Source organism: Talpa occidentalis, unplaced genomic scaffold (genome assembly GCF_014898055.3).
Source record: "Talpa occidentalis isolate TD23 unplaced genomic scaffold, MPIMG_talOcc4v2.1 talOcc4.3, whole genome shotgun sequence".
Lineage (NCBI taxonomy): Eukaryota > Metazoa > Chordata > Mammalia > Eulipotyphla > Talpidae > Talpa > Talpa occidentalis.
The window spans coordinates 104,486,768-104,507,816 of record NW_023603184.1 but is presented as its reverse complement, the minus strand read 5'-3'; positions in this window follow the sequence as shown (position 1 = coordinate 104,507,816).

The window sequence follows — 21,049 nt, the reverse complement described above, 5'->3', positions numbered from 1 at the left end:
GTTCTTTTGTTCCGTGTATCCCCCCCCTTCTTTTGTACAGTCCATTATTCATGGGGTATTTATTCCATTTATATTATAAATTTTTAGCATTGGATTTATGTTTTATTTCCCTTGAAGTCAGAGAAGTCATGTGGTTCTTTTAAGTTCCAAATAATAAGATTTGCTTTCCCAGAATAGCCAGACATAAACCTTGGATTTGCCACAATCATCCTAGTATTCACAGGAGTTGGGGGTTGGGGGTCAGGGGATGAGGTGAGAGCAAAAAGACAGTCATATTTTTAAAAAATGAAATAAGTGACTATACAGTTTCAAAACATTTTCATATATATTACCGTTTTACATACAAAAGCCCACTTAAAAAAAAGGAAGAAACTGATCTTCCATGTTACAAATGCAGGACTGAGGCACTGAGAAATGAAGTGACTGGAAAATTGCCACATGTGGGTAAAAGGGACCAAGAGTAAACACTTCTCTGACTATTCCAGTCACACTCTTTTTTTTTAATAATCTGCATTTTTAAAGACTTATTTATGCATACAAGAACTGGGGTATAGGCCAGAGGTGCGGGAGGGTGAGAGGATTCACCAGAGACAGAGCTGGGAGCAGAACAGGCAGATGGACCAAAAACACTGCTGAGAAGAGCAGCGGGTGAGACAGGAGAAGTCTGCTGCACCATGTGGGTATCTCTCTGGCAGGCCAGAAATCAAACCTGAGCTGCAGAGGCTGCAGACAGCTTCATAGCGCTGTGCTCAACCCCCTGCACCACCAGGGAGGCCCCTAGTCACACTCTTTGAATTGCATTTTTACCCTTATTGTCTTCATTCATTTAACAAATATTATTGAGCATTTTCTCAAAAATGAGAAGGTCTGGAGCAAGCCCAGCTAAAGATATGAAAGACTAGTTACTAAATATAGTTTTCCCCTGCTCTCTGCAAATAGAAATGTAGCTTTTTTGGTAGAGTTTAGAAGATTATTTTTAGAGACTGGGAATGCTGTACCATTAAAATATATGGAAAAAAACTGAGCTTTCCAAGTTACCTCCCAAGTCATACCAAGTAGGAATGTTCTTCTTTCAGATAGTAGGGGCAAATCTGTAAGGCTTATGTTTCAGGAAGCCTCAGTCTTGTGGGGACTGAGGTTAAGTATACAAATAACTTTAGAGTTAGGTAGATTACATGTGCTATTCAAAAGCTTGAGGAAATGCATCTATGGATCCAAAGATGGTACAACACCTGTGAACTTGGTTGACTCTTACTGCCACACACTCACATGTTTTTCTTATCTGAGTTAGATTTGCAGTACTTCTCAAAATGAAAGTTAAGGACCACCTGCACCAGAATAACCTATACAGATTCCTGGGCTCTACCTCAGATCTACCCAAATAATAAAAAAAATCTCTAGGAACCCAGGGGGAATTATTTTTGTTTTTTGTAATATGGAACACTTCATGAATTTACATGTCATCCTTGAGCTCCAATTTCAGTGCATGGGCTGCTAAGAAATTTATAATTTTAAAAGCTTCAAGGTCATTCTGATATACATTCAAGATTCAGAATCTCTCTTCTAAAGGTTTCACTCTTGTATTTGGACCTTCAAAAGAATATTCATATATACATATAATCTATATTTATGAATATATATGTTCTTATAGACACTATGATGTAAAGACTAAGTCATAATATGGCATTTGCCTTTTGTCGTATTCATTTAGCATGCTGATTCATCAGAATGCTATTTGTCTCAAATATTTTCTTTTAAAAATTATTTTTATCTCTATTTATCTGCCTACCTAGCTAGCAGTTTATTACTAAACTCTGTGACACATTTCCCACATACTGAAAACTACCTTACTCCTTCAGTAAAAGAAAAACTGTGCAACATTTGTAGCATATAGTCCTGGCCAGTGAGCACCAGTCTGTCCTAAGTGTATATTCAACTGTGTTTTCTTGAATTAAATATGCTTGCAATGTGTGGCCTCTCTCCATACCACTGCTGGTGAGTTCTAGTAAATAACACTGACACTGTGCTATCAAAAGATAATAGAACACTGGGCCTCCCCGGTGGCGCAGCGGTTGAGCGCTGGGTTGCGAAGCTGCCCGCGGCCTCCGCGACGCCAGTTCGATCCCCGGCTGCTCCCCGGCCACCGGAGGAGGGTCCCACACGGCGCGCAAACCTCTCCTGCCGCCCGCTGCTCCCCTCAGCAGTGTACTTCGGTCCTTCTGCCTGCTCTGCTCCCCGCTCTGGCTCTGGTGAATTCTCTCACCCTCCCGCGCTTCTGACTGCCCAGTGCTTGTATAAATAAATAAATAAATAAATAAATATTAAAAAAAAAAAAAAGATAATAGCACAGGTACTACTATAAAGAAATATAGAAAAAAATCATGTTGGATGTTAAAAAAAGTTAAGAAGCTCAAGATGACTTCAAGCACATGGTTATTAACAAAGGGGAAGGATTAGCAGGGATTCAGGGCAATGGAAAGCTTTTGACAGTAGGAAGGGTATCATAAATACCCCTTTTATCAATGATAGTAGACTAACAACATGATCAGTAATGGAAAAGAAAACTATGACTGTGACTTCAGGAGATTTAAAGAGAAAAGAAAATCTGCTTAAGAAGAACCATTGAGGGCCTCCCTGGTGGCGCAGGCGGTTGCGCGCCGCCGCACTGTGAAGCTATCCGCAAGCAGCCTCTGCAGTGTGGTTCGATCCCAGCCGGCCTGCGAGGGTCTCACATGGCGTGGCAGACCTCTCCTGTCTCGCCCGCTGCTCCCCTTAGCAGTGTGTTTCCTCAGTCTGCCTGTTCTGTTTCCCGCTCTGTCTCTGGTGAATCCTCTCACCCTCCTGCGCATCTGGCCTGTACCCCGGTTCTTCTATAAAAATAAAAAAATAAAAGAACCATTGATATCAAGAACTTAGTCAACACAGCAGTTCATGTAGGAATCACATTCCTGCAATTAACAGGCAATGACCATAGAGTTGCTGGGATTGCAGCCTCCATGCTTTCCAATGTTTCAGTGTAGCCAATAGAAACTGTTACAAGATTCTAGAACAGTGATTCTCTAACCTCAGAGCAATGAGAGCGCTTCTTAAGACAGTCCTTTGTCCCACTCCTAGAGCTCTGATTCAGCAAGTCTGGGTGGGAACTATATTTCTAACAGGATTCTAGGTGATGCTTGATGCTTCATTCTCAGACCAGGTTTTGATTGGCTTTGATCACTATCTGTAATAATGAAACAGTTTTCTTTGCATTAAATGTATGTGTAATTAAGATACTTCTCCAAAGAAGACATACAGATGGCCAATAGGAACCTGAAAAAAAAGTTCCTCATCATTTATCATTAAGGAAATGCAAATCAAAACCACACTGAGACACCATCTCACACCTGTGAGAATTACCATATCAAAAAGACCAAAAGTAAGGATGTAAAGAAAAAGGAATTCTCATCCACTGTTGCTGGGAATATAGACTGGTCCAGCCCCTGGGGAAAACAGTATGGAGGCTTCTCAGAACATCAGATATAGATCTATCATATGATCCAGTAATTCCATTCCTAGTTATCTACCCAAAAGACACAAAACACTGATTTGAAGAGATATAGGCACTCCTCTATGTATACTGCAACACTATTTTCAATACCCAAGTTATGGAAACTACTTGACTCCCCACTGACAGATGAGTGGATTAAGATGTGGTGTATATATACACACAATAAAATACAGCTCAGTTATAAAAAGAGATGAAATCTTGCAATTCACAGTAACATGGATGGAACTACATGAACTACATATCAGACAGGGAAAGACAATACTGGATGATTTCACTCATGTGGAACATAAATTAAAAAAAAAAAAAGTAAAGGAACAGACAAAAACCCTTGAAATCTACTGCAGAACCGAGACTATCAGAAGGAGTGGGGGATATGGAAACAAAAGCTGGAGGGGGCGCAGTGGAGTATGGTAGATGACTATTGGGGTGTTGGTGGTGGATATGGTATAGCATACATTTGTAGAGTGTGTGAACCTATGCCCCTGAGATACATAGTGTTGAGAATCATTATCTCAATAAAAATAATTTAATTATAACAATAAAATATGTGTGACATAAAACCTAAATATACTCTCCACTATTTGCATCATGGCTGAAGAAACATAGCTAACTAAAGTAGAAAACCAGTTGGAAGTGTAACAGGGTGGTCCCCAGGAAAGGGGGAGATTCCAGGTTTCCTGCCCCACCCAAGGGAGGGTGGAACTGAGCAGAGAGAGAAGCTGCAGAGGAGACTGAGGGAGGAAGGAAGGAAGCAGGATGGAGCCAGGAGACCTGGAGGAGGCACATGGAGCAGAGAGACACATGAAAAAATTGCACTTGCCTTTTGGTCGTGGACTGGTTGACACAGATGTGGGTGAGAAACTCATGGGGAGGTGACAATGGCGGTTTTTGTCTTGATTTTGAATTTGCTCTTTTCCTCCCAGACTTGCCTGGTGGTTTCTGATCCTTTTCTGTGGGTCCTCACTGGAAGATGCTTTAGACTTGTGGCAGGCTTTGGGGCCTTGCTCTGGGCCAATCCCATTTGGATGGACTTTTACCCACCAGGGGGTAACTTTGGGTGCTTGATTTAGAAATTGTATTCTTTGCCTTTCCTGTATTGTTTCCTAGTTGTATTAAAGTTCCTTCCCATTAAAGTCTCATATGTTTTGTGCTCACGCGGAGGATGCAGAACCTATTTAGAGCAGGCAGGTTTGCGGGGTCGGGGGTGCCCCTCTCCCTGCCCTGTAACAGATTTGGTGCCCAATGTGATTTAAGACAGAGCCATCCGTGGTTAGTCAGCCCCATGGGGAAATTGGGTTTCTCTATGGCACTGGCTACCATAAGCGCAAATGTGATTTTTGGTTTCTCTAGTGTGTTTGTTTCATATGCAGATTTGCTGCTGAAAAACTGGCTTGGCCTTTGTGAAGATTCTGCATGTCTGTGTGTAATTTGTTTGTAGTGACTTGCTAAAAGATTTGATTTTTGTGGACATTGTTCTGTGCAACAGTTTTACTCAAAAGATTAGGGCCATGTGGCCAGGTCAAAGATGTCATCTGAGGCCACTTGGCAGGCTCTTGTAAAACTCAGAGGTTCTTGTTGCTAGGACTTTGGACCTTTTTTATTTTTGTGATCTCTGCTGTCTCATTAACATTTCTAAAGGCAATAATGATTCTTCAGTGATACGTTGCTTTGTCTTCGATTACTTCCTGACCTCTGCCTGAGGGGTTTTGCAAGCCAACTGTGGAGCAGTGGTGTTTAAATTAGCAAATGTATGCTTGGGTGTTAAGGAAAGAGTAGCCATAAGCAGTAACTGGTAATTGCCAGTAGCCTTGATGGATTCTTGGGATAACTTGAATTTTTGCAAAATCTGGATCAGAAAAATTAAAAAGATTTTGTCTGAGTCTGAAAGGATTTGCTGCTGTGAATTTTGTCTACACAATTTGTTTTGGGCATGTTTGCCATTTGAATTCTGGATTTAATTGCTGATGTAAGACAAGATTTAAAGTTTCTGCTTCCTACTGAGGAAGGTCTGTTGTGGAAAGCACTCTTAATGGTGCATCATGTAACTGTACCAGGTTTTCATACCTATGTCGTTGCTGTCCCTCCCTAATGTGGGAGAGGTGTAATCTGTGCGTTGATGTTGAATCTGCTCTTTCAGTTTCTGTCCCACAGTGGCTAACAGAAGTAAGGAGATGACTCCTTTTAATTGAAAGTTAATTGCTGATATTTTGATTTTGCTCTTTCAGGTTCTGTTCTAGGAAACCCAAAGATTGCCTGTTTGGTGGCTAGCAAGAGATGACTCCTTTTGCTTAAAAGTTAACTGTTGCTTTTGCTCTTTCAGCTGCTGTACAGGATACCCCAGGATTGGCTTCCAATAAAAAAGGCTTTAACACCGAAACCCCTAAAGTGATAAACAAGGTCATGTAACTCTTGTGACTAATAGAACTTTTTCTTCCTATTTCCAAAGTCTTAGGTTTGTAAGATAACAACTGGAAACTGATTTCTGCCAGCAACATTCCACAATTTTTTGGACTTCGACAAAACTGTCCTTGTCTATGTTGTATGTCTGTATGTCCTTGTGTGTAGCTGTCTTGGCCTCTAGAGGTTGAAAAAAATTGGTATACATGGTGCCTATAGACACTGGGGAAGAAAAGAGTCTCAGTTATGAGGAAAAAAACTAAAGGTTATGGTTTGATTGTCAACATTGTATTACTGAACTAAGCCGGTGCTTTCATAAAGATTGAATATTGTTGTTACTGTTGTTTTCTGATGTTTATGGCAAAGTTTCCCAGAAATCTAAATTCAAGAAAAATTTTGGTAGCCTGTCATTTGGTTGATCTAAGGAAATTTTGTGGAACCTCAGTAGAGCTCCTGAGACACTCCACAAAGTTTCTCCCTTTCCTCCTGGGAAAGGAATCAGATAAATTTGTCCTATTTGGCTTACCCAGTAAAGTAAAACTAGAAGGGAAGTATTGTCACTTGGGAAAATGGTAAAATTTTGACATGTACAGAAATGTTAACATGGCTTTCTAAAATGTGTGTAAAACCTCTCAGTACCTGATATGTATGTAAATTGTCAATGGTGATTGTTGCCTTGTAATATTGTATATTTCAATTGTTTGATATATACAGAAATTGTTTCTGGAAAAAATAGGGAAAAAAGACCTCGACAGATTCCTATTGATAGAACTGTGAGAGTAAAAATTTCCTACAAAGGGCTGAATAGACCTGGAAATACACCTAATTTTTACTAAGTTTTCTTTGATATAATACTGGTAATTTTTTTTTTTTTTTGCATTTTGTTCTGATTCAATAAAGTTTTTCTTGTTCTGACTGACCAGGACCTGCAGCAATGTTAATTTTTTTTTCTTTTTTCAGCAGAGCTACTTGTGTTTGCATTTTCTTTCCCCTTGATACCAACACAGCATAAAAATAGTGGTAGTAATTTTTACTACTCATGTCAGTGTCTATTTTTGCATAACTTCCATAGGGATTTTGCCTCCTTAAAACAAAAACAATTAGAGATGAGTTTTATTGTGTGGCTTTGAGCAGGGCAGTCTTATACCTGAAACATAGTTACATCTTTTTTTTTTTTTTTGGTGGGACACTCGCGGGTGGCCAGGGAATGAACCAGCGCTGCAGAGGCTGCGGGCAGCCTCGCAGCCCAGCGCTCAACCACTGTGCCACCAGGGGAGTCCCAATCATGTCTCTTTTTTTTTTAATTTTTTTTTTAATAGAGGCATGTTTATTTATTTATTTGTTTATTTGTTTTGTTTATACATGCACTGGGTACAGTCAGAAGCGCGGGAGGGTGAGAGAATTCACCAGAGCCAGAGCAGGGAGCAGAGCAGGCAGAAGGACCGAAGTACACTGCTGAGGGGAGCAGCAGGCGGCAGGAGAGGTCTGCGCGCCATGTGGGACCCTCCTCCGTTGGCCGGGGAGCAGCCGGGGATCGAACCGGCGGCGCGCGGGCAGCTTCGCAACCCAGCGCTCAACCACTGCGCCACCGGGGAGGCCCCCAATTATGTCTTATACTCTCTCCTTGACCGTGAATCGTATCTACTAATCTTGTCTTTTTTGTTGCCTTGTCCACTTATCGTGGGGGATAGGATCGAAATGTTAATAAGTGTTAATGATGGAGTTTTAAAAATCAAATCAAAACAGCAAAAATCATGAAAAAAGAAAAATTCATGAAAGCTGACAAGACTTCACCCTTAATCATCATCTCAAGGTTAAATAATGATCAGGATTCTTTCAGTGGAAGTACTTATGTTGCATCTTGATGTTTGACTATCACATAAATATAACTGTGCTATTAGGCTCTATTTTTCATTGCAGATGAAATTGATGCATCTTTGTGTGGTGCAGTCTGACATAGTAAAATTGTTACTCTCTAGGTAGGATATTCATAAAAATGTAATTATCGTAATCAGAACAGTCTTTAAGCTCATGAGAGGGGATTGCCAGATTCATGATTGGCAGTTTTCAATCACTTCACATATAATAAAGAAAGTTCTTAAAGCAGACGTGGGATTCACAATGTCTTATAGAAGGAAGCTATTCTGACCAAACAACAAAGGGTTTTGGGAGAAGAACTCCAGCTGGTCTCTGCCCTTCAGCAGGAATGGACAGAGGTTTTTAACATCTACGGTTCAGTTTACTCACCACAGGATTAACATAGTGCTGTGTGCTGGGAGAGCGGTCATAGGAAGACGACCATTTTCCTTCTGGGGTTCATAGTTGCGCATGCACCATGCTTCCTTGGGGAAAATGGAGCAAATGCCATCAGTGGGATTTGGTCCTTAATTAGTTGGAGTTTCTGATGATCTAAGTGTTCCCAATGCCGGTGTAGGTTGCCTGCTCAAGGAAACACAGAGTGGCTGCAAACAATCCCACAAGGTGGGCTAGAGAAATCAACACCAACAAAATTAAGGTGAAGCCATTCAGTGTAAAGAAAAAAGGGGTCTTTCTGGTTTTGAGTCCCGCTGTCTTCTTAAAAAATTATTTAGTGGGAGAAAGTTCTTCCCCTGACCCTGGATTAAAAACTTCCATAATCTTGTGACTTGCTTTTCATTGCTCATAAGTAATAAAAAGTCCTACAGCCACCGCAGGTCTCCAGCACAGTTTCAATTAAAAAGTCAGAATATCCAATCTTGTGTAGTAATCAACTCTAGATTCAGACTTAAGGTTGAAGCGTACCCCTAACATGCTGGGGCCTTTTGCAGTCAAGATGCCAGGGAAGGGGCGAGATCCATCTGCTTTTCCTTACCTACTGCTTTCAACTGCCTGTCCCCATGTCTCAAACCGTGGTTCATTCTCGGGTTAAAGTAGGGTGAGAGGAGAGAAGGGGAAGAGGGAGGAAAGTTTCTATTGACTGCTTTTCTCATAAGGTGACTTCTCTCTGGGCTGGGCTAAGCTACCGTATTCAAAGCTGTCACTTCCTCGTATAGGATGCTCCCATGGTTTTTCTGACACTCCACCCCACCCCCCATTGCTGGAGGCCACTGACTGCAGTTCCCTTGGTCAGTTAAAACTCAGTTCAGCATTAAAATTCCAGCTTCTCCCTGCTAAAGCCTAAGAGCCCCTGTAGGTGGCCCTGTTGGACAAGAGCTAACTTAGGCAAGCTTTTTCTCCTTTCCCCTCCATTCCTTTGCTCTCTCTCTCTTCCTCACCCTATACTGGCCTGCCCAGACCAGCCACCTGTCCTCTGCTCCCACTACTAAAATTCTCTTTTCTTTTAGAGTTTCCAGGTAGGAGCCAAACACCAGTCTCTAGCACCCTCCACAAGCTTCCTCTAAGCTGCAGGTCACTTGTGGAAAGTTTTCTGAATGAGCTTATTTCAGTGGGAAAGCACTTTGGGGTGGGAGGGCCTTTAGATTATCCTTCCAAAGAAAACCTCTTCGTAAATCTCCCCTCCCAACCTTCAACCCCCTGACTTTTTATTATGAGGAACTCTTACTCTTGTGGTGAATCCTGCTCTAGCTACAACTTCCTGGGCTTTTCATGGAATCACTTACCAACGCTTCACTCACTGGAAAGTCTTCTTCCTCTTGGCACTGATCTTGCCCTCAGACACATACCTGTTCTGCTTAAAAGTCAGCCCAAACCTGGGGTTCAGTGAACAGCCCCACATAGCTGCCACACTGAGTGCTGCCCTCCAGTGCTGTCTCTTTCAGCAGTGGTGACATTTTGGCTTTCATCTATTTCTCAATTTGTTCAGACCCTTGGTTGAAAAGACAAATGTTATTTATTGGGGCGCCTCGGAGCTTCCATATCTTTTTACCTTGAATGCAGATATTCAGTTATGTTTCCACATTTTTGATAACCTCTTTTAAAGATTTCTGTCTTTTTATGGCTCCTCTCTTTGGCTTGTCATATATTTTATCTTGATAACTCAGTGAGAACTTCTTATTTAACATCCTGAAATGTGTCAAATGGGAAATCACTAGCTTAAATTTTTTAGTGCTTTCTTGAGGAATAACTGATTATAGCAACTGTTTGAGAATATATATAGCCATGAAGTGAAGATCTTTTCTATAAAAATTTTAAATACTGCAGGAAAAAAAATTGTTTTCAAGGAAATTCAAAATTTTTCTTTGCTGACAACTTACTCTGTGACATTGGGTAAGTCATGTTCTCTCTCTAGACCCTTTTTCATTTATAAAATAAATGTTTGGTCTAAATGTCTCATAACCTTTTCCAATTCTTGTCATGAATGTGTGAGACATTGAAAGAAAATGGGAGAACATTCGGTTGTTAAGTAGGTGATGCTGGTGGCATGGGCAAGACAGTCGCCAACAGAAGCTCTCCTTGGTGTTTCTGAACCTGGCCCTTCCTCCACTCAAACTCAAATATTTACTTGGTGCATACGGTTGCATATTAAAAGATACTTGGATGCACAAGAGTTGATCTTTGATCCAAGGAACTTTTAGCTATCAAGGAGAAGCTAGACCATTGACAATATTGCTAAATAACACCAGATGCCTTATTACCCCCAAACGTTTACTGAGTATCCATCATTCCTCATTATGGGATTGTCCTTGGGGTGCAGGGGGCCCAGCTCTACAGCCACGTGTGGAGGATGGCCTACATGGCATCCACAGTCAGATGGATTGAAAGTAGAGTGAATATGTGATAGCTCACAGCCCAAAATCTGCCCTCACACCCCTGGTCCTGTGTTTCCACAGACAAAGGCAAAAGACATTGCCATGAAGACAATGATGGAGGTGCTTCCCTTTTTCCTTTTCTATCTTCTTTCCTTCCGCTCCTTTCCTCTTTCTTTTTCCTTCTTTCTTTTTCCTTCTTTCTCTTTTTTGAAGATGTGACTAACAGTCAGGATCCACTCTGTTTACAGTTTGACTACTTCATAGAAAAATGTGTCTATAAAACACCTGGTAGTTGTAAAAAAGGCTTGGGTAAGGCCCAGGGAGCCAGTTAAATGTGTTATTTATTCAGCTGTCCCAAGTCACTGCCAATCTCCTTTTAACCAAGGATTGTCTGTCCTCCCCTAAATTTTTTTTCTAAAGTTCTTGCTACATACTCAGATTTTTAGAAAAATCAATGCTCTAATTCACCGAAAGACTACCCTCAAGTAAAAATATTTCAGGTAGGCTTTAATACTCTGAAATACGGTTTCAAATTCATTTCCCTGGTGCAGCAAGCAGTAGGTTCAAACAAGTTACTTGTCAATGCAATTCAACAAACCCCTCCTGACACCTTTGGTGTATATGGCTCATCACATTAAGTGAATAGCAGAGATTCTGGTTGTTCTCTGAGCCACAGTATTAGAGTAAAAGGAGAGCCAAGTACACGACACAATGCTTGTGAATGAGCTCACCTCCCCTGGGCTTTGAGGTTGCTCTTTGCATTTCTCTAACATTCAAAGTGAGCCCTAATGCTGCCTCCTCCCTTCAGTGACTTTTCAAAGATATGTTCAACTGCTCCAATGCATCACATTATGCATCATTCTAAAGAGCTTTGAACTTGATTGTGATAATGGACATTTAACTCTCAGAATCTGATCAGATAATTTTCTATCTGTGTAGGTTCTTACCTTACTTTGTCTAATTTTAATGTAGACTACATTGAAATCCTTTCTAAGCAGATCTCCAATGAGAGGGTATTTCCACTGAAGACACATGGAGGTTTTGCTTTTCAGGTAAAAGAGAAGGGACACAACATAAAAGATGTGTCTACAACAATGAGACTTGTGGGTAAAACCTCCTGGTAGACAAGGAAATTGGAAGGGTTTTGCCCCATGATCATATTTTCCAGGGCAGATGGACAGACACATGATCTGAGAACAGGACACATTCTTTGAGATCTGGCATGTATGACAGCATCTTCACAGTGAATAAAGCCAGGAGAGCTAGCAGCTGTTCAGAGTAAAAATCATTAACAATGACTCTCTGTACATGGAGAGATCCAGAGGAGTGGGCGGAAAGCCTACTGAAGTCATCCATTTACAAGCCAGAGCTTCCTCACACACACACAAAGAGAGTTTGTTACCAAGGGTTTCCTGGAACCACTTGCTGTCATCACCTTGTCTACAAGGACAAAGGTGCAATCTACTGACCAAAAAACAATAAGGCTTTGCCATTAAACAAAAGGGTCTGGGAATGCAAAATGCCAGAAGCAGAAGCAAGCCCAGGACAGATCACCAGATGTCCTTTACTTTTCCAGTTCTTTATCAAACATCATACTAATTTTTTAATTAACACATTTGTATTGAAGTGACTGGTTCATAACACCATAGAAGCGTCAGCTGTACAGCACTATAATCCCACATCTGTAGACACCACATCATGATCAGTACCAGAAGTCTAGTTTCCATTCGTTCCCTTCATTTCTCTTACCCCCAACTCCCTTCCCCTCTAGTGTTTTTTAATTAAATTCTCATCACTCTACATGCTAATCATGTGCACTCAATCAGAAACTTGGGGATTATTGTGTTGCAAAGGAGAAGACGCAGAAATTCCAATTCTCCTACTTAATAAGAATGTTATGTCCAGCATAATGTAATAGGAGAAAAGTTTCCCTTTGTTGCCAACATGCAAAGTCAACTTCTTAGTTATGTGCTTTGAGGATGATCCTTGGAAAATATTTTAACTCCAACTCTACCACCAACATAGAATTTTCAGGCATCCATCTCTACTTTTAAGTTGTTATGTGCTTTTTCAACTCTTGAAAGCTGATTTTATTTAAAATATGATATCATGACAAATTAATTTTGATGTTGAGTCAATGTTTTGTGTTATTATCATTTCAGCTTTTCAGAATGGATAAGAAAGACTGGTTTTATGGGAAACTCAAGGTTAAGGTCTATAACTTTTTGTGTGTACATCAGGAACATAAGTAGTAAACAGAAACACAAGAGATTAAATATACCTGGTATGTTGATTATCTAAATGTGGTTACATTCACAACATAAGGAGAAGTCTGAAGGCTTGCTATTGGCAGGGCTGGCTATCTCACTAGCTCCATGACTTTTGAGGACCTGGACTCTTCCCACATTTCCATCCCATCATCTTGGGCATTCTGGTGTTAATCTTCAAGCTTACTTTACTCCCTCTGGTCAGATGATGGCCACTGCATCTCCAAATTAACAGCTTCACACATCATCATAAGGCACAAGGATAAGGGCATCCTCACTAAGAAGGAGTTTCCCAGAAACCAGTCAGCTTTTGAAAAGTGAATAGTGGTCAGCTTTGCAAAGAGGGGAGAGGGTTTGGGGGTGCGGGTAGGTTGTGGGCCCTGCCAGCACATGAAAAGGGGGAAGGGATAGCAGTTGAAGAGACAACCAACAATATCACCATAGCACCAGTTTAGAAGAATTCAATTTACATATACTGAAGGTTAAAGGGGTCTTCTATTTGTTTTCCAAGGACATGATGTTTGTGACATGAATTTATCACCAAGCACCTAGTTCCTTTCCGTCAAAACAATGCAAAAGAGGATATTTGTGAGGTGTGTTGAGGGGGCATTGTAGCTTGATGGTTGGGTTGAGGGATGATTAAAAATGAAGAAAGAAAATCTCCTAGGCAATAATAATTAATGCCTGCTAACATCACATGCCTTCCTATGGAATTATACAATGTCACTAATGAAGTGTTCTTGCCAAAAAAATAAATCAAATCAGATTAAACCTATAGATATAACACTCAGCATATAGGAAGTACAGGACACAGAGAAACTTGTTAACTCTTCAGGAAGGTAATCAACAAAAGCCAGAAATGATCAGGGAAATTTAAATCTGATTGGCTATTTGCTGATATTAAGGAATTTTGTCAATATTTTTAAGAATGATAAAGGTATTATGGTTATGTTTTTTAAAAGTCTTCAATCTCTTAGACATACTGAAATGTTTATAGCAGAAATGATATGCTATCTGAGATTTACCTCAAATGCCTCAAAATTAGGGATGGGGGAAATGATAGACTAGGAATAATAACTGGGAAGCTGGGTGATGTGTACATAAGGGCTCATTATACAATTCACACTGTTTTCAATTATTTTGAGATAGTAATTTTTATGTTTTTTTTTAAGATTTATTTACTTATGCATACAAAAACTGGGTAACAGGCTAGAGGTGCAGGAGGTGAGAGGATTCACCAGAGACAGAGTGGGGAACAGAACAGGTGGATCTACTGAAATACACTGCTGAGGGGAGCAGCGGGTGAGACAGGAGAGGTCTGCTGTGCCATGTGGGTAGCTCCCTGGCCAGGGATCAAACTCATGCTACAGTGGCTATAGATAGCTTCATAGTGCTGAGACTTAACCCCTTGCACCACCAGGGAGGCCCTATGTTTCATTTTTTTTTTTTTAAATAAGACATGAAGAAAGAGTACAAATAAGAATAGAAGAAAGGTCAAGTGAACGATTCTGCCTGACTCAGTCAGCCATTTGGGCCAATGAACTTCTCTGCTGGGATTTCATTCCTTGACATGTACCCTGGCATCCTGGAGTGGGTGACCTGCTTCTTCAAGGGGGCCACCTCAAGAAAGTTCCAAGGGAATACTCAGAACAGCAGCCTGGGAGTGAGAATCCCACCATTTGCATCATTGTTGTGAGAAAATGAAGTATTCTAAACTAAGCACCTCCAAATAAAAAATCTCAATCTCAATAAAATAAGTGTCATTAGGTCACAGACTGCTAATTCTAACCTATGAGGGCTTAAAAAAAATTCTTCTCTACATAAATAAAACTGTATTGGTGGTAGGCATGGAGTGGAAGCAAAAATCTGAAGAGGTATGAACCTGTACCCAAAATCATATATGTCTTGTAAAGCAATGTTACCACGGTAAAAAATATACTTTCAATATTAAAAACAAATAAGTACAATAAAATCAAATTCAAATCATGTTCTACATATTATAATTCAAGTGGGTGTCTGAAGCTTTAGTCATTTATTTACTTTCAGTAAAACCTCTGTTCATTTTGAGAAGGTATAGCTCTGGTACACTTAAAACCAACAAACTTCCTTTTAGACTCCGTTTGCTTGCTATCACAATAGCAAAATCAAAAATCAGACTTCTTAACAGCAGCAAGCCAGTTTTGCTCTAATATGACTCCATTATCCAAATCTTCCAAAAAACTAATTCAAAACACACACAACCACTAATAGCATAGGCAGACAGTATTCAAACATTCTCAAAAATATTAACAATGAGATATTGTCCAAGCTCCAGATTGTTCTCAAAAGATCAAGAGCATGGCCCCCAACTGGGTATCTCAACAATACAAGGCAAAATTGGTCTGATTCATCTCGGTATTTTTAAGGCTATATCTAAGCATCTCCTAAACTGCTACTTGAGTCACTTTGAAACTAGCACAAGAATCAGGTTGGTTCTCATTCCTATTGTGATGAAGTAGTGACAAGAGGTGGGAGAAAGTTAGGATGGAAACTGCTAAGCAAAGACCATTAGGAGCAGAAGAAAATCATATTTATTTTGGTATCTTTATACCACCACAATTGCTTTCCTGTCTAACTCCATCTATCTGCATCCACTACCTAGGATTGCACTGAGTTCGTTCCTCTGACTCACTGGAGTCTTTCTCATTTTTGCCCTCTCTAAATTTCAGTTCTCCCAAATTCAATTATGAATTCCCAAATTAAGGTTTCGATTACAGCATATATAATAAAACATTACTAGAATTTTAGGTTTGTTCAATCCCCTCAAGCTCTCTTCCATCAAAATTCTATCTCCCATTCTGTCAGTATTTAATCTAGCTGTTAGGAAAGCGATCTGATTAAGCAACTTCTAATAGATATTCTCAGCTACCAATTCATAGTCCTAAGGCCTATCCTCAAAGTGTCTTATTAGAATGCTCAGAGGTTACATCCTACAGAGGTAGATATTAAAACTCCTTTAATAACAGAAACTAAGGAGCTGATATAACAGAGAAGAAGGGCCTCCCTGGTGGCCTCGGGGTTAAGTCTCAGAGCTACCATTGCTAGTGCCTGAGTTCTATCCCTGGCTACGGAGCTAATCCACACATGGCGCAGCAGACCTGTCCTATCTTGCCAGCTGCTCCCCTCAGCAGTGTATTTCAGTAGATCCACCTGTTCGGCTCCCCACTCTGTCTCTAGTGAATACTCTAATCCCCCTCCCCTGCACCTCTGACCTGCACTCCAGGTCTTCTACACAAAAATAAATATCTTTAAAAATAAAATAAAAAAGAGAAGTTGCAAGCATGCCTGATCATTCTAATTTACATGAATCTAATAAAAATTCCCAATTAAAGGCATAGCCTGGTTAATGTATTTAGAAATGAGTATTGGGGAATGTATTGATTACTTGACAGGTACTGGTAGTTGTTCTTTTACTTTGACGAAAATTTTATGAAAAAAATCAAAACACAGGCTTCACAATGCATGTGACAAAGGTCATGTAATTTTAACACTTCTATGTTTTTTTCTTTCTGGATAGTCAAAGGAACTCATGCCTTCCCCTGTCCTGAGATAATAAGGAAATACTATTGGATTTTCAGGCAGGAATATATTTCAGAACAGTAGTCTCTAAATCTCACTGGTCATAAGAATTGCCTGGGGATTTTTTTTTTAAATAAACATTTTCATTCCCTCAGCCATACTGAATTGGTCTCAGCCAGGGTAGGAGAAAGTAAGGAATGGCATAGGGCTGTTATTAAACTTGCCATGTAATTCTTTTTTTTTTTTTTAATAGAGATAGTGGTTCTTTTTTTTTTTTTTTAAGTTTTATTTATTTATTTATACAAGCACTGGGTACAGTCGGAGGCACAGGAGGATGAGAGAATTCACCAGAGTCGGAGCGGAAAAGTAAAACAGGCAGAGTGACGAAATACACTGCTGAGGGGAGCAGCGGGCGGCAGGAGAGGTCTGCGCGCCATGTGGGACCCTCGCCCTGCGGCCAGGGATCGAACTGGCGCTGCGGAGGCTGCGGGCAGCTTTGCAACCCAGCGCTGAACCACTGCGCCATCGGAGAGGCCCTTGCCATGTAATTCTAATGCTCAGTCAGGTTTAGACACTACTGTTGAGAGCACAGGGATATCTTCTAGTACCTTCCTAGTGATGCCACTTACCTGCTTGGAACCCAACAGATGGGAGGAAAAGTCTCTGTGTGCCCCATCTGCTTCCCACCCACCAGGCAAATTCATCACTTCTCCATCCCAGAACCCTGTCATCTGGGTCACCAGGTGATTCCCGCTTGTGTTATGTAAGAAAATACATTTTTCAGGCCCCCATGTATAAAGCATTGCAAATTGTTAATTTCATGTACTAATCACAACATCCTCATAAGGTGGGCATCGACACCATTTCTAGTTTGTCCCGTAGTTCACTGTTACACTGGGGGTGGAACCCAGTGCTGCGAGACAGGATAAAGCAATGATGGAGTCGTTTGTGCCCTGTTCTTATTTCTGTTGGAGACCCGGAGATAGCCCAAATCAGGCCTTTGAGAGTACTTGTCTCATTAAGAAGAGAAACTGTACTTATCCTAAAACAAAATGGTAGGGACACCAGATCTGCCCTCACCCTGAAAAGATGTGTTCCCCAGAGACTAGAGGGAGGTGTGGACATTTCTTACAATTCAATTTTCCTCTCTACCACAGCTGCAAAAGAGCATAGAACGTGCCACCTTCAGCCAAATTTCAGCAGATGTCCCATTTAAAAATCTGACTATTGGGGAACCCGGAAAGAGAAAAGGAACTAACATTCATTTGGCACCTGTATACAGTCCTTTATCCCTGGGGCTCAGGGAGACCCAAGAGCTTTCACAGGGCGTTGGAGCAGATGGCCACCCTGCCCAGGCAGGTTTTTCCTCCTCTCTCCCATCCCCCTCAGGTGGCTACCCAGATGCAGAAGGCTGTGTTTGTGTACAGAGCCTTGGAGGGTCACGCTCAGATCTCAGCTATCTGTTCAGGGACTGAGGTCATCTGCCCACAGATTCATCCTTATCAAGGTAAAAAAGCAAACAGGATGAGTGAAAGAAACCAAATATGAGAGAGTACAAGCTATTTGTTTCATTTACGTGAAATTCAAAAACAGACCAAACTCACTTCTGATGATCTAGCAGTTAGCTTTGAGCAGGTATTGATGTGAGGGGGCAGATCTGGAAGATGATTACACAGGTGTATATATGCAAATTCATTGAGTTGTATATATAATATGTGTACTTTGCTGTTATGTAAATGTCACCTCCACAAAATAAATACATAATAAAAGCAAACAAGCCAACAAACACAGATCCTAAACAATAACCTATAATGACCTGCTAGCTCCGACTTACCTGTTACTGGGGCCACTAGCCTCCTCTTGCTGACTCAATCCCTTCCCAATTCCTAAAATTAATCTACTTTTCTACCCCAAGACTGCACAGGAAGTTCAAAAAGTCAGAGTAGAGGGTTCAGCCCACGGGCTCTCAACCATGGGGTAATCTTAGCTTGGTCTTGAATGTGCAGAGATGACAGCACCAGCCTGCCCGGGGTTCAAATCCCTGTGCTGCCACTTAATGGCTACAGTCTTAAGCAGCTTACTTAAATTCTCTATTCCTCAGTTTCCTGATCTGTGTGATAGGCTTAATAATCAGGATTAAACAAGATTAAACTGTCAAAATGCACTTTGTAAATACCCAATATTATTAGATGCCAACCCCGTGGTAAGCACTTTACCAGTATTATCTCGTTTAATCCTTGCAGCAAGCCAATCTCATAGTGAGAAACTGAAGTGAGGAAACTGAAGTACAGGGGCTAAACTTGCCTGATTGCAGAGTTAGCAAGGAGCAAAACTGAGGTTTGAATGCAGGCAGGTCTGTCTTCTGTTCCTGTTAAGGGACTCCCCTGTCACCCCTTGAATCCTCCCAATCCCTATGTTGCATCTGCTTTCTCCTAGATCTCCTAAGTACTAAGCCACTATGAATCTGCATTTATCCCATAGCCAGCTGCTGAGACTAGACCACAAGGTCCACTTTTCAGGGAATTTTCTAGCCCTTTGGACTCTGTCTGAGGTGTAGAATTATCAGTCTGAGTATCAGGCAATGATTGAATCAACACAGTGATCTGAGGTCAAAAGAGAATGTCCAGATTTTCTCACAACAGGGAAAGTGTAGTTTTTAAAGAAATGTATGCAGCACTGACAAATAGGAAAGGGCAGAAAAATGTGAAATATCCAGAAAATACTAAATGAAATCAACGTTGAAAAAGTAAAGAAAGTGGCCTCCCTGGTGGCGCAAGGGGTTAAGCGCTGCACTATGAAGCGATCCGCAGCCGCTCAGAGAGAACCACATGGCAAAGCAGACCTCTCCTGTCTCGCCCGCTGCTCCCCTTAGAAGTGTGTTTTGAGGGGGGCGCCGGGGAGGGGGGGGAAGAAGTGTATTTCAGTCAGTCTGCCTGTTCTGTTCCCCATTCTGTCTCTGGTGAATCCTTACCCACCCCCCTGCATCTCTGGCCTGTACCCCAGCTCTTGTATGCATAAATAAATAAATCTTTTTTTAAAAAAAGTAAAGAAAAATCATAACCCTAAACTGGCTGCAGAAAATTAACCAAATAAATGATTTACATAATGGGAAGGTAACAGCAAATTCAGAGAGAAACCAAAACTCAGAGGCACATTTACAATGACACAGAAGATTCTGAACTGCCTGTGAGGATACTTCATGTAAGAACTATATTCAGAACCTTGACCTTCCCTTGCTCCTAAACTGGCAGAAAGAAAACACCAGTAGTGTTTGATCTAGAGAGGGCACAGAGGGGTGTGGTTTGGAATGAGAGGTGTGTGCATATGAGGAAGTGCTAGGAAGTGACAAGATAGTTCTGCAAGGAAGAAAATGTACAATCTGCCTCCAGTGAAACCTTTCCTGCTTTAGCACTGTGGCAGGGAAATATTGCAGATATGTGGTATATTGGGTCTCCATTGGTGCCATTTACCACAAGTGTAGTGGTAAAACAACACTCATTTATTATTTTACAATTCCTTTTATATTAATATAATTTATATATTTTTTACACCATTGTTCATTTTTGTGCAATGTTTGCTTTCTCCTTATTTTACAATTCTGTAGGTCAGAACTTCAGAGATAAAATCAAAGTGTCAGATGGGTACATTCTTCTGGTGACTGTGGGGGAGAATTTGGGTTTTGCATTTCCAGTTACTAAAAGCCACCACATTCCTTAGCTGGTTGCCTTTGTCTATCATCTCAGATAGCGACATGATGTCTTTCTAATGGTTCTTCCCCAGTCACGTGGCCCCTTGACCACAGTTGGCAAAGGTTCTCTACTTTTAAGGAATCATATGACTGGACTCACCTGAATAATCATGCTACTCTCCCTCTCCCAAACTGTTTAAGTTAATCCCATCTGCAAGTCCCTTTCGCTATGTAAGGGAATATGTTCACAAGTTTCTAGGATTAGGCTGATGGTATGTTTGGGGCCATTTTCTGCCTTCCCCATTTGGTTATTTGGTGGGTTGCACATAACCTGCTGTCTGGTTTGGCAGTTAGAGCACTGGCAGCCTGAATCTGATGTAATACCTACACAGGTTGGCAGAAGTGACCTAACCAGACTGAGTCTATAGAGTGTCTTTGGATCTGCCCACTCTCTTTGGATCCTGCTGGTTTCCCAAGCCCAATATTTAGCCTTCTGATCAATCTTGAAAGCTACACAACAGCCTGCCAATACAATATTTTACTGCATAAATAAGCCAGAGATGGTTTCTGTTACTTCTAATCAATAATTCAGATGCAAAATGTCCCACCTGTCTACTACACACTGCTGCTGTATCTTTAAGTAAATGTTTCCTGTGGACATTCCCCTCCCACCTATAAAGAACTGAGATTTTTGCATTCAGAGGAGAGGTCAATCAGATAGCAAACCCACATAAAAGCAGATAAAATCCATACCACTTACTTATAATAATCAACCTAGTTCCTTATTTGTAAAAGTAAAGGATAACCCAGGATCAGCAGATATTAAGGAAAACCAACAGCACAAGACTCAACTATACAAATATTAACAAGTAGAACTGACCTTAAAAAAATCCAAATATGATTT